The following is a 13,941-nucleotide window of genomic DNA, read 5'->3' on the forward strand; positions in this document are numbered from 1 at the left end:
GATCCCAAATCTGCCCTAATGTGAAGAACTAATATGTCTTTTTCATGTCTCAGTGACTACATCATCAACACTGGGGCAATGGTTTTCACTGTGAGTCTTAGGGCTTCAGGTAAAAATGTACATTGAATGTTGAACAATGCCCAGACAAGCTGTGGATGCCCCATCCCTAGAGGCATTCAAGGACAGGTTGGATGGGGCTTTGAGCAACCTGGTCTGGTGGGAGGTGTCCCTGCCTGTGGCAGTGGGTTGGAACTAGATGATCTTTAAGATCCCTTCCAACCCAAATCATACTACATGTATGATTCTATTCTCTAGTACATTCTGGTTTGCCAAACCATATATGTAAAGTGTGTCAGTTTCTCTCTGTTGCATTTTCTTGCAGTTTCTACTTTACAGTATTTAGAGGAAGTAGACTAACAAAATATATAGGGCATTTATTTCTTTTCTGAGGACTTCCTTGAACACAGGCTAGGTTTCTGTGAACACTAATACCAGATCCACACAGTTCTGGATCACTGACAGTAAACCTTTCATCTGGAGCAGGCAAAGATATGTCTGCATGATTAGCCAGGTCATTTTGAGTTTTGCTGACTTCATGCTTTTATGCTAGCACTCTTCAGCAGAGATTATCCAACATAAATCTACAGGTGGACAGGTGATGTTTGATCCATTGCCCTGGGACAAACAAATTCAGCAATGTTTTGTTGTTGTTGTTTTAAATAAATTTGAACCAGATGAAAGACCCTCATCTTGTCTCTCTCTTTGTATCACTAGGCCGAGGTGTTTCCAGTCAGATATTATAGCCTTAAAACTGGATTTCCTGCACTGATGAATGACTGCTCTTACCGATTCTCTTCCACTTTGTTTTTGCCTGGCTTTCCATAATAAATGGAGTCAAACTTTCCAGGATGATTCACTGTGGATACGAGCAGACATTATCCCGTACAAATCATTGGGAATCAAGCATACGTTGCTGTTCTCCCACCCTGGTCCTCATAGTACAAACTACTATCACTTCTACTTTGTCATTGTTACTAATCTGCTCTCTACGCTACTTTTTATTTGTCAAAAAGGATCAAGTATTTTCATAAAGTCACCATGATATTACAGCACATTACTCTGCCATTTTTATCTTTGTCATACCCAGGAAACATGGCATCGTGCCATAAAGCTGAAACAGGAAGTATTTGTCATCAAAGTCTAGCTGTGTCAAAAACCTTGTGACACTAATCTGCCCTGCAGAGAATGTAAGTAGCCTGCAGTGAATACATACAAAGTGAAGAGCAACGTTGTGTAAAGCAAGTCATTCCTGTGCTGTGGGGATAAAATGAGAGAGAACCAGCCTGAATCTTTTCCTACATGAGAAGAGATCGATATCCTAGAAAAACACAACATGACATCTTAGATGAACATTCACACCACACCAAACCCAGCAGCTACCGTCATACTGCAATCATCTGTCTATCATCAGGTACGCATCCCTGCTTCTTGTTCCTCTGCCATGTGGCAGGCTGCATGTTTTCATATGACTCGGCAAAAATCGACGAGCCAAAACTAATGCATGCTAGATCTGGTAAATTCAATGCTTAGAAGAAGCATCTTCTCCTCCCCTCCATTGCCAAGCCAACATGACAACCTCAGCCCTCAGATGAGGTACAGAATAATAGAAGTAAATTCAGGGCCTCAGTGCCCCACAGCTATCACAGTGGTATCAGAACAATTTGCTCTTCTGGTGCCATGCTTCTGGGTTCCTAGCTCTTGATTTCAGTGGACACAGGGTCCTGTCATAGCTGTGCATAATCTTAAGTTCACTTAAGTTCCCAGCGCTGCACCCTGCGGTATTGGCAATGAATAGTAAACTACTTAATGAGTGATAGTCATCTTGTATATATAGCTTTGAAAGGAGCTCAGCATGGTAAAGAAATGAATAGCTTGGTTCTCCTATCCAAAAATAGAGCATGTGGGACAACCCACTTTGTATTCCAGTAAGTCCAAGCTAGAGTAATAACAACAGAATTTATACACTGTTTTTATATTTACCCAGTAAACTGCAAGATCGTTCTGTTTCTTTTTAATGTCAGTCCCAAGCATGCTTTATTTACTAGACTTGCTTTTATCATTCTTCTCTTGGCTGACTTGCTCCAGTTTTTTAAAATATACTTCATGGTAAAACAAATATAATTTGCTGATCATATTTGGCAGTATGGAATTAGTATAAAACCACAATAAGAGAAAACATTCTATTCTGTAAGGTATATTCATTTAATCTCAGTGCTTCCATTTGTTTACATATAAAGTGAAAATAGTCGTTTCTCCTGTTTCAAGAACAAAAGTTACACTATAATTATTGATGTTTGCAAAGCATTTGGCAGATTTCAAGGGAGGGTATGAGTCTAAATGGTTACAATTATAGTACTGTGATTCTGAATTTTATTACCCTGCTTATGAAAATACAAATTTTGCAGATATCTCACTGTGGTCTTCCTGAAAGGCTGGCCACAGAAACTGTGGCTGAAGGGTGTGGTGTGGAATTAGCCTAATTATTATCCCTCTCAGAAAAGCTGTGAGAACCCATCACTGTGAACCTGATCTGTTCTTCCTCACAGTGGTGCAGACTGAGAACAGTGATTCAGGATTAACAGTAACTGAGACAAAAATCTGCCCCTTTGAGTCAAATTCCAGGATAGTTCATGTATCCAGGCTCAAAATAGCTTGGCTCTTCATTTTTCAGACAAATGCCTCTTGATGTAATGCACAGGAAAGGAGGAAGAACATTTCACTGGCAATATCTGCTATATTCAGGGTTAGCTTCACCTTTCAAAGTGATCAAATTTATTCCAGATTGGTCTGTTTTATATAATCCACAGTTTTTGACTTAACTATCCTGTCTGTAGAGTGGAAGTAGAGGTGGGTAGCATAAAAAGTGGATGCCCAGAACAATGAGCTGGCATGACTGTGGTGAGGGTGTCTGTGGAGGGGGATTTACCTCCGCTTGTCCTCAGCAGAAAACATTTATTATATTTCAGCTCTGCTTCTCAAGCAGAGCCAGTTCCAGGCATCAATATGCCATGAGGCATAAACAGTTCCCTTGTAGGAAAAGTAAAAGCAGTTTTTCCTGTTTGTGAAATCCCCACATTGCCAAGAAAAAGAAAGCTTTCGAAACTCTATCTTTGCTGCTCACAGGGCTTCACTGCCTTATAGGGTCTGAATTCCCTGGATTCACACTGGGGGCGGGCTGGGAATGCTGGCTTTTCCTCCTTCTGGGTGATTCTGGGAGGCCCGCAAATGATGTCATGGTACATTTTAGGCTACAATAACAGGAAATCATCAAGTGTTTATACTGGCAGACTGGGCTGTGATGTGATTTTCCTCCTGTTCCCCCCTCCCCGCCTTGCCCCCACCATTGACTTCCTTGGTATAACTGTTTCCTCCAATTAAAATACTACAACACTAAAGAGGAAAAGGAAAGTGGGGGAGGGAGATGGGAAGGCATATATTGAAAGGATGGTTCCCCCAGTATCACACACAGAGCATTCCCCCACACACACATGCACACACTGTGTTAGTACAGCAGCCCCTCCACAAGTCAGAAACAGCCCACTGAGGCACTAGAGGATACACCTATTCCAAGTTGCAGACACAAAACTCTCCCTTCCCTAGCACAGATGAGTCACTGAAGAGATCTCCTTGGCAAAATTTTGGTTCTGCATTTCTCTGTAGTGAGGGAAACTGTGCCACATAGACACAACTGAAAGTATATAGCACAGCCTGATGGACTCTGAGGAGGAGGAGGCTATATTTTCAGGGCGTGAGTCAGAGGAAGGATGCAAATGACCAGTACCCAGAGGCCATACCACAGCATGAGGCCCACATCAGTTTTAGTCAGAGGTGCTTGAAGGTGATGGTTTCAGGCTGGATTTCAGGCACTGCGTGGGCCAGGGATGCACAGCGTAAATGTTACATGTTCTTTTCTTCCCAGCTTGCTAAGACAGAGAAGAATTAGGAAGGTAAAAGGAAATTTCCAAAAGACTAGGGATCCCTGTAAGGAAACAGAGGATCACTTCTAGCACTGGCTTTGAGGCAGTTCAAGTTTCCCCAAAGGATATGACATGAATATATCCTTTCAAATCATTTTTACTGCAGTGGACTAGCAGAGCTCACACAAACAGCTCTAAACTGGTGGAGTAGGTAAGGGTGGTTGCCTCTAACGCATATATCAGGATGGCTGGAGCTGAAGGAGGATCTATGAAGAGACAGGTCATTTACAGCAATGTGATAGAAAGTCTGAGGTGAGAAAGGTGGCAAATATAAAAGATGTTTCTTGTAAAGGAAGATGTGTACAAGAAGCATATCTCAAGATATGACTGTATGCAAACTTACCCTTCTGCAAGGAAATGCTATAGACATGCAGGAGCCTTGCTTGAGCTCTCCTATCCCTTGGTTTTCCATAACATGGGAATTTCATAGCTCGCAATCATATGAAGGTCCTAGTGTGAGTCTTACATCTAGCCACCCTTGTGGCTAGAAGTCTTTTCTGAAACCTTCAGCAACTGTTGTAGATTTGCACAGGGTTTGCTTTCTGTTCTAAAATCCTAATTTTCTGTGTATGTTTTTTATTTTTATATTTTTTTCTTTTTAGTGTGTATTTGCTGTGAGCTTGTATGACTACAGCCAAGGCAGCAGAAAAGGCATCCCCTGAAACCATATGAGTGTCCTCTCCATGAAACCCTCTGCTAGAGCCTAACTATGTACTTCCTAGAAACAGGCTCAGGTAAGTTGGGGGACATGAAAGTGGGACTTGCAAAGTCCCACTTGACATGCAAGTAGGAAATTGCCTCCTGATTGAGGAGTGCATGACATCCATCTCCTAGCTTTTGTCCCATGGTAGGGTTTGCTGTCTTAATCCTGGCATGAATTCTACTCATCCCAAAAAATTTTTTTTGAGTTCGCTTGATCATAAAGTGGCACATCTGTTTATCCTTGCTGAGACTCTAAGTGGTTAACCAGGCCTCAGGCACAGCTGATAAAAATGAAGACAGAAAATGAACAGCCTATCTGAGGCCACACTTGTCCCAGTTGATGGAGGTCATGGTATCTTGGTTGATGCAATTGTGTTCTTCCCTTTTCTTCTGCATCTCCCACTCCTTTCTTGTCTCATTCTGCAAGGTCTAGACATGAATAGGGCAGAAAGGGAGAGGGTATCAGATTAAACAATTTCATTTCTATTGTTTCTTTCTTTCCATTCATGCAACATCAGCAACACTGGAAGCTTTAAATCAGGCCAAGAAGTCACCCAGGTGGAAAAGCAAAAAGGCTGAGACAATCACTCAGCAAAACTAGCCTAGGCTGCAGGGTCTGTCTTAGAGAACCATGGCTCTGTTTAGAGCACTAAGAAGGCGTAGATCTTCAGTTCACAAAACTCGAGAATAGAAAGACAGTAATATCTTTCAGAAAAAAAAAAATAATAAAAAATATATACAGTCCTTGTCACTGACACTGCAAGTGTAAGTGTGGTTGACAGCAGTGAGTGGAAGGAACAGGCACCATGAAGATGTGACTTCACTGTTAAGTTATTCAGATACTTAACTGTGATCAGTGGTAGGATGATACAGCCAGCAGTAAAGCCCATGGTGCTGTGTCCCCATTAATGTTATTACCTGAGGCAGCTAATTAGAGATGTGAGGGAAAGACCATCCTAGCAATGCTCACGCATTCGTTATCCTCCAGCATGGTCCTATCCTGCTCTGTAATAAATAGGAAGCTTTTGCCCCAGGCAGACAGCTGGGATCTTAAGCCCACTTAAACATTTACTTCAGACCCAAAATTGCTTACAAATAAGCATGACTTCAAATGCTTTGTTGGTGAGGGATCAAGTCTTTCCTCTTTAGCTAGCCCAAAGACAAATTGCAGTGGTCTGCAACTGGCAAGTTGTATGGACTAATTAGCTTAACTTTAGGAAATGCTTTAAAGATGGCACCAAGCTGAATGGTGCAGTTGGTACCAAAGGAAGAGATGCCATTCTAAGGGACCTGGACAGGCTGGAGAAGTGGGCCCATGTGAACCACATGAGGTTCAACAAGTCCAAGTGCAAGGTGCTGCACCTGAGCTGGGGCAATCCCAGACAGGGGATTGGAGACTTGGAGAAGAACTCATGGAGAGCAGCCCTGCGGAGAAGGACTTGGGGGTTCTGGTGGACAAACAGCTTGACGTGAGCCAGCAGAGCATGCTTGCAGCCCAGAAGGCCAACTGCATCCTGGGCTGCATCAAGAGAGGTGTGACCAGCAGGAGAGGTAGGGAATTGTCTCCCTCTACTCTGCCCTTGTGGGACTCACCTGGTCTGGGGCCCTCAGCATAAGAAAGATGTGGAGCTGTTAGAGTGGGTCCAGAGGAGGACTACAAAGATGATGGGGGGCTGGAGCACCTCTCCTATGAAGAAAGTCTGAGAAAGCTGGGGATGTTCAGCCTGGAGAAGAGAAGGCTCCAGGGTGAACTCATTGCAGCCTTTCAATACTTAAAGGGATCTTATAAAAAGGATGGAGAGCAACTCTTTACCTGGGCAGGTAATGATAGGATATGGGGGAATAGTCTTAAACTAAAAGACCATTTTAAATCTTAAATTTGCACAATAAGCTTTCACCAGTGATGCTGCTGGCAATATTCAGGGTAGCTGAGAACATGACTTGTTCCTCTGAAAGTGTTCTGAGCTGTCTGAGGCCCCTTTCATCCATTTCATAGGTAAAGTCTGATGGCTTATCCCTCCTGTGAACTGCATCATACTCTAAAAAAGCCTTTTAATGGCATTTGCAGGGGAAGAGAGAGAAGAAGATGGGGTTTTGACCTTCCTGTCATGAAGCACTTCACTCAGAAATGTCTTGCAAGGGACTTGTGACTACTTTGTCTAAGCCTTGGGGCAGTTTGGGTCCAATAACTACACCGTGTTCAAAGCACAGAGTTGCTACATCCCCAGAACATTCAGCAGCTTGGAGTATTTGGGGATGCCATGAAGTTAACATGGCTAAAAACACCAGAAATTCTGCCCATGAGGTGCAGACAATATTCAGAAACCGTTTATGGGATTAGGAGACAGAGAAAAGAGGGATGGGAACATTGAGCTTTTAACTGCTTTCCAGCTGTCAGTCTGGGGTGAAGGTAGGCATTAATATCATATGATAGTGTTGAATGGCCGCTGTGTAGCAAGCAGTCCTCTGAAGTTTGGATCCCATTCATCTCGCAACCTCTGCAACTGTCTCAGAAGACATAAGATCAAATTGCATCAGCTAACTTGCTGCCACTCTGTGGTGAAAGGGGTGGGGAGGTGTAGCATGAAATCATCTGGAAACTGATGTAAGAAAAGGGTGTGGGACATAACATGCTTGCCTGCCTTGGTCAGGCTACCAGCTGCAGCTTCAGCAGAGCCTCACTTTGTTGTTTCCTCTCAAAGGCTGACTTGAGCAAGAAAACTGGTAACCAGGATGGCTCATTTTGCCTTGGTGCAGAAGGCTTTATTCTTCTTTTCTCTGTTGCTCCTGATGAGTGGACAACACTAAGCTTGAAGTGGTTGGCTGGAACATGAAGCAGCCACAAAACACAAACTGTTACAAAACCAGTTTGGAAATCAGGATCAGATGAAAGTGTCAAAGGATGGGGGAGTCTAGAAGACCTCATGACTATGAATTTATTTATTGTGCATGCCATCATAAACACCTTGGTCCTTAGCCCACTGTAAGACAATTTAGGTTATATATATATATATATTTAAGTGAAAGAGGAAAGAGTTTTGAAATAGGATAAGAAAGCAAGCACTGGGGATGAATGTGGCAACCTAGGAAGACAGTGACTTCTAAATGCAGAGTGCATGGCATGGCTGGTTAAGGAAATCACCCACCTAAAAATAATGTCAGGGAGTCCACTACAGTCCATTGCCATCCAGACATGCCCATTGCACTGAGAATGATCACGTTGCGTACCTAGTATGTACATCCATGTGATAGTCTGAAGGTAAGGTAAGGGAAAAACAGACCTTGTGGACGTTCAAAGTTCTTTGTAGTTCAGTTTTATTCTCTTCCCATTGCTCCCATCTACTTCTAGATCACCTGTGGCCTGAGATGTGACATCCCACTCCCATCTAAGCACCACAAATGAGATTACAAACCTGATCAGAGATTAAAAGCTGAACAGCTTCCCAGCATGGCCAGAGGGTAGACCATAGAGGTGGCTGAGCCTCAGTACTTTTCCTTTGTTGGACTAAGAAGCCATTCAGGGAATTGTCTCACAGACTGCCCTTATGGTGGATGACAACAGCAGGCACCTTACCAGTTAAACACAACTGCTCACAGTGCAACTAAGAAGTTCCACGAGAGAGAGGAGCATAGTCTACAGAGGGGAAGAGTCATCTGCTTTAGCAAATCTGTATTGCCAACAGCTAGCCATTTTTTCCCATCACCTTTGCACTGCCTGTAGTTGGTGTTGATGAGTTTCTCAGTAACAGGCAACTCCTCATCTTTCCATGCTGAGGAGCAGTGGGGACATGAAAGGAGAAGGAGCTGTATCTATTTCATGCTCAGCACAAGTTAGCAACACTGGTCAGCATGTGAAAGGGAATTTTCTACTGTGAAATCCAACACCAGGTTGTTTTGAAGGAACATGCTGTTTCTACTGATATTCTCCCCTCTCACCCTCCCAAAATATATATTATTTTTCTGATCAATAAATATGGACGGGTTTTGATGAGCCCAAAATGCCTCATTACACTTTTCTTATTTGGAATATCATGTCTTTATTAATATATTATTGTATTTGTATGTTAACAACATGTGAGCATTTCCTCTTGTTTTGCCTTTATTGCAATCAAGTGGCTTTACCTAATCAAAATGAGAAAAATAGATACTATCAAAGTGAAATGTTTTATGGTTTATATATTAGTAATATATAGAAAGCTGCTTTTTCAAATTATCTGCTGATTGGACAAACCTCAAAAGAGACAACTCCAGCTTGTAGCCAAGATGATTATTTCTGTGTTTGTCACTTTGTAAATTGTCTAGATGATTATTCTCTGAAATTAACTACATAATTCATTGCACTGTTCTCTATGTTAATCATATTTCTAAGTCATTGTTTTTCTTATATACATAGTGCTTCAACTCTAAGAAAATGAGACACTTTCCTCAAGGATACCATAATACCTACATTACTAAGATCATGAACAAGGCACTGAAATCTAACTAAAACTTGGCAGCTTAATAAATGACAATTTTCTGTATTCTTCTCTTTAACTGAAGAACAAATACTGATGAAGCAACTCTGCTTGCCACCAACAGCATTCAGTTTTTTTGAGCTATTCTTAAAATACATATTCTTCCTCAGTTAAACCAGTGCTAAATTCTCTGCAGGGATAGATCCAGGGGAACTACAGTGATCTCTATGTAGCTATCACATTGACTTTGACTTAACATTGCTGCTGTAAACTCCTGTTTTTATGACAAATAGGAGTAGACACTAACTGATGTGACAGGAAAGTACATTAGAACCTAAGTGGTGTTGTGTTACAGAGTGGTGAAATGCCCCATTCCGATGTGATGTTCGCATTGTGCTTCCTGTGCAGAAATGGGTCTGCAGTACATGTTTTGAGAGCACCCTCTCCTGGGGGCAGCGGTGAAAGCAGCTCTTCTCAGTTGTAGAAAATCTCTCATGTGAAGCGTGTGTTAAAAGATGCATGTACACCAGGAGGAGCAGGACAAACTCAGATCAGCACTGCACAAAACAAACCAAAAACAAACAAACAAACAAACAAAACAAAACACTGCAGCACTCTGAACCACCTCCTAAATTTGCACCCAGTACAGTGTAACTGTCCCAGTGGATTAGACTTGGATCCTTAAAATGGGGTCATTGCCTATGTTTATACCATGGATCATTTCCCAGACTGCAGAGAGCTTAAGATTAGGCTTGGTAAACCTCTGCTAAACTTTCGCTATTAATGTGAATTTCTAAGAAGACAATATATGTCCATAGAAAACAGAACACCATTTTGATCCAATTAAGAATAATTCCTATGCAGCCGTATGCGTGACTTTGTCCTGTTGGCCCTCTCTAGTTGGTGCACAGCAGAGGTGAGTGGAGAACACCTAGAACTTCCTTCCATTTCCAAGGTGTTTTCAGCTTCTCACGTGCTTCATGTTTAAATGCTTACAGTGTTTTTTCGTTTTCTTTAGAAGAAAACTAATTCATTTTAATTGGATTGGAATAGGGGGAAACTACCTAGTGTTTCAATTAAAAAAAAATAAATATTTAAAATGTTATCCTGAACAGAAAAATCATACTATCAGAAAAAAAAAAAAAATATTGCAATTAAAATACAGCCTAAATGAAATTTAAACACAAAACTTATTGTACATAGCAGTTTTTACTTACCAAACAAAATAATCTTAACACTTCACCCTGCTGTATAAACAATGTGATGTGGGCTCTTTTCCATACCTCAACAATATTTGTTATTTCAAAACAAAACCTAGGTAACACTATCCAGTTAAAAGATAAAAATTAATAATTTATAGCTATGCCTTTATAAGGTAAATGACATTAAAACTGTACTGAGTACTGCAGATTATGTTCTTCTTCTTGAACAGGAAAAAAATATGTATTTATATATCCACAGATATTTTGGTTAACAGCTCAGAGAGTTTGTTACATTAAAAATCAAGTACTGAAATGAGTTGATCCACTGGAAATGGCCAATGAAATTTTGATCTCGCTAAGGCCAAGAAAATGTTGCTATTGACTTCAGCTGAGCCAAAAATTTCTGCTGTTGGAGGGCTCTCTTGCTGCTACTCAAAAGCCACAGAATTTCCTGTGAGTGTGCAAAGCACATTATTGAACAGTGCCGGCTCTCAGGACCAAAGTCAGTTCAGCCTACTCCCTTCTTTACAATGGTGTGTGAGTGCAGGCAAATCAGATGTACTGGCTTCTTTACTACAAGGTAAAATGAGGAAACAGAACACTTAAAAAAAAAATAACCCCCCCAACCTCCTCCTCACTGTTAGAGCAGGACCCTTTACAGATCTTTTCAGCATGCAAAATGAGATTATGGCCTGTCAGGCAATGGAGAATATAGGTAGCATCAGGGGTTACATGCCAGCTGAGAGACTATGCTGTGGCCCCACATTATGGGACCGGGCTGTGTGAAGCACATTCAAGCTGTAGTGCAGCATCACAGCTTCTCCCCTCACAGCTAGATGAGAGAGTGCAACTGTGGCAGATAAAAGAGCATGTGATACACTACTGTATGGGAAAAACACATGGGATTCAACAGGTCTGATCAGCTGTGCATCATGTACTACAAAGTGAGGCTTCACCCGTGGTTTGAAAATATGCTAAGGCAGCAACTAAGTGCAGTAAGAACTATATGCTCTCCCTTCCCACTAAAGTGGATAAGCTGTTGGGAATTGGCATACAGGACGTGGACATGTGCCCGTGGAACAATTGTTCGATTTGAGCTTGCCTTAAGCAACCAGAAGCAGGCCTTAGAAAATCTCAGGGCCTGCTGCAGTTGAGCAAACCAAGCTGCCAGAGTAACAGTGAGAAGCTCCCACGGCAATACTTCCCACATCGCCCAATTAAGGCGATAACAAAAATATTGTTACCAGCAGCTGGCCTCAAAGACTAGGTCTACGTGACCGCTAATCACAAGGGGGGTTGTTTTCTTGCAGGTGGGGTTGTTTTCTTATAGTTGTTTGTCTGAGTGCTTTTGACCAATAATCTTGTGTGAAACACTGTCCGCCCCTGTCAAGTTCACTATAAAAGTTAGGCTATTCGGGCAATAAAATGGAGCAGCATGATCTGACTCAACTGGTGTCTGTCGTGCTTTCGGCCATGCTTCGCAACAATAAGCCATGCTGAATCTTTATTGCTCCACGGCAAAGGGGAACAGAGGTTGTGATGTCAGTGGTGTTGATGCTTCTTGATTCTTTTCAGGTTCCGTTTGAAGATAGCAATGTCGTAAGAGTTTTTAAACTTCACCAGGAAAATGGGGATTGAATGATGACAGTTAACATGACAAATACTGCAGCTAAGGCTGCTGTCACTTGGCCAGCTGTGGTGAGAGGGATGACATCTCCATAGTCCACTGTAGTGAGTGTGATCAGTGCCCACCAGAAGCAACAATGAATGTCAGTGAAATGCAGCTTCTTTTTGTTCGATGGCTACCCAGCAACTCCCCATAGAAAGAGAGAGATAAAGAAGAGTGTCTGAAAGGTCAAAATCATCAGCAGGATTCAAATCTCTCTGAGAATAGACTTGAGGGTGTAGCACAGAACTCTGAAGATCAATGTTGTTTCTATCAGGTTTGGTATCTCAGGAGTCTGAAGAAATGGACAATGCAAGCAAAGCCCAATCAAAACACCAGGCTTGTCATTCTCTGAGTTCTCCCATCCACATTCTCTCTCCCATCCACAAAGAGTTCAGTATAAACGGGGAAGAGGGAGAGGAAGTCAACCACATTCAAGAGATTTTGGAAGAACTTCCCGTCTGGACAGAAACAAAATTGCACAAAGAACTCAAAAGTAAACCAGAGGACACAGAAAAGCTCCAGATGAATGAAGTAGGCAGCCTGGTGGTAACAGGGCTCATAGTAGTTGTGGGAGACCTCAGCACTGCTAACAAAGGTGAAGTTAGCAGTAAAGAACTCAAATTGTGCCTTGGTCTCCTCACAGAATATGAGAATTCCAAAGATGAACAGCAGAGAAACAAAAGCCAGGCTCTGCAGAAGGAGGAAAGGGCATATGTACAATTAGTCCTACAAACAGTTATCGTGTAACTTCACAGCTCCACCACAACCCCATGATCCCCTCTACAGGCACAGTACAATTCCAGACAATCTTTTTCAAATCACCTGCTCAGCACTGTTTTGCACACATGAAATGTATTTTCTCCTTTCAAATTTGAAAAACCACAGAGAGGATTGGGTTCAAAGAAAAAATATACTTAACTCCTGTATCTGAATTTTGCACTGAGCAACCTTATGGCCAGACATCATAAACAAAGCAATAGTACAAGCATAATTCCCCTTTGATTCAGACTCTGAAAGCACATGAAGCATGTGAAATCTGTGCTAGTTCGGCCCTTCCTTCCATTTACCTCTATTACAGCCATCAAATTATTCACATCTTTCTTGCTGTCCGGAGAGAGTAAGAATGAAAAACTCCTTTAAATTTAATCTCTGATACATCTCTCAGGATACGGAAGCAGGAACAGGTAGTCTGATCAAGTTTGATGCATCCTATCTGTTCCACAGCATTGCAGTATTTGGCTTTTACAGGCTTTGCATTGCAGTTGACTTCTGAAACCCTAAAAGAATTTGGAAAGAAAATGACACGATGTTCCTGTACTCTGTATAAGACCCCTTGATTGCAGTAAACAGCTTGTGATTTCAGAACATCCTTTATGCCAATGAAAAGTGCTACTCCATTTCCAGAGAATAGGGCCCTGCTCCAACTTCTGTCCCTGCCTCATACCTTCTGAGAGTTCACTTTCACTGCATGAGACACTGCAGGAGTTTGGCAACAAATGTCAAATCTGTTCCCTCAGCCTTACAGTTCTTCCGAGTAATGAAACTTTTGTTTCATTTTGACCTACCGAGGAACACAGCAGACTTTTGGGGGTGTGGGCATGAGGCTGAACTGACGTATTATTCAAAGATGGTATTTTAACAGAACTCATTCAGCTTTGCTGGACACTGAACTGCTTCAAATGCTGATGACTAAATCCATATACTAATGAAGTCTGAGCAACCTTCTTATTTTCCAGTTCCAGAATTTCTGTAGCACTTCTGTCCCATAATCTTCTATATTTAACAAATATTTTGTAATGGGCAGAATTTCTAGATTTTTTTTTCTATTGACTCACCTGGAGAAGCACATTCTGAACTATGCAATCAGGTATACTCAT

The 13,941-nt window shown here is 41.8% G+C and overlaps 1 pseudogene across 1 annotated transcript; it reads right to left on the bottom strand.

Moving 5' to 3' along the window:
• Positions 1 to 11,937: 11,937 nt before the first annotated feature.
• Positions 11,938 to 13,941, bottom strand: LOC311213950 (voltage-gated potassium channel KCNC4-like; annotated as a pseudogene). The gene is made up of 2 exons: positions 13,900 to 13,941; positions 11,938 to 12,754 (listed from the first exon to the last, which is right to left on the bottom strand). The product of its transcript is annotated as a voltage-gated potassium channel KCNC4-like (transcript).

The sequence above is a fragment of the Netta rufina genome, assembly GCF_964035555.1.
Source record: "Netta rufina genome assembly, chromosome: 12".
In the NCBI taxonomy this organism is placed as follows: Eukaryota; Metazoa; Chordata; class Aves; order Anseriformes; family Anatidae; genus Netta; species Netta rufina.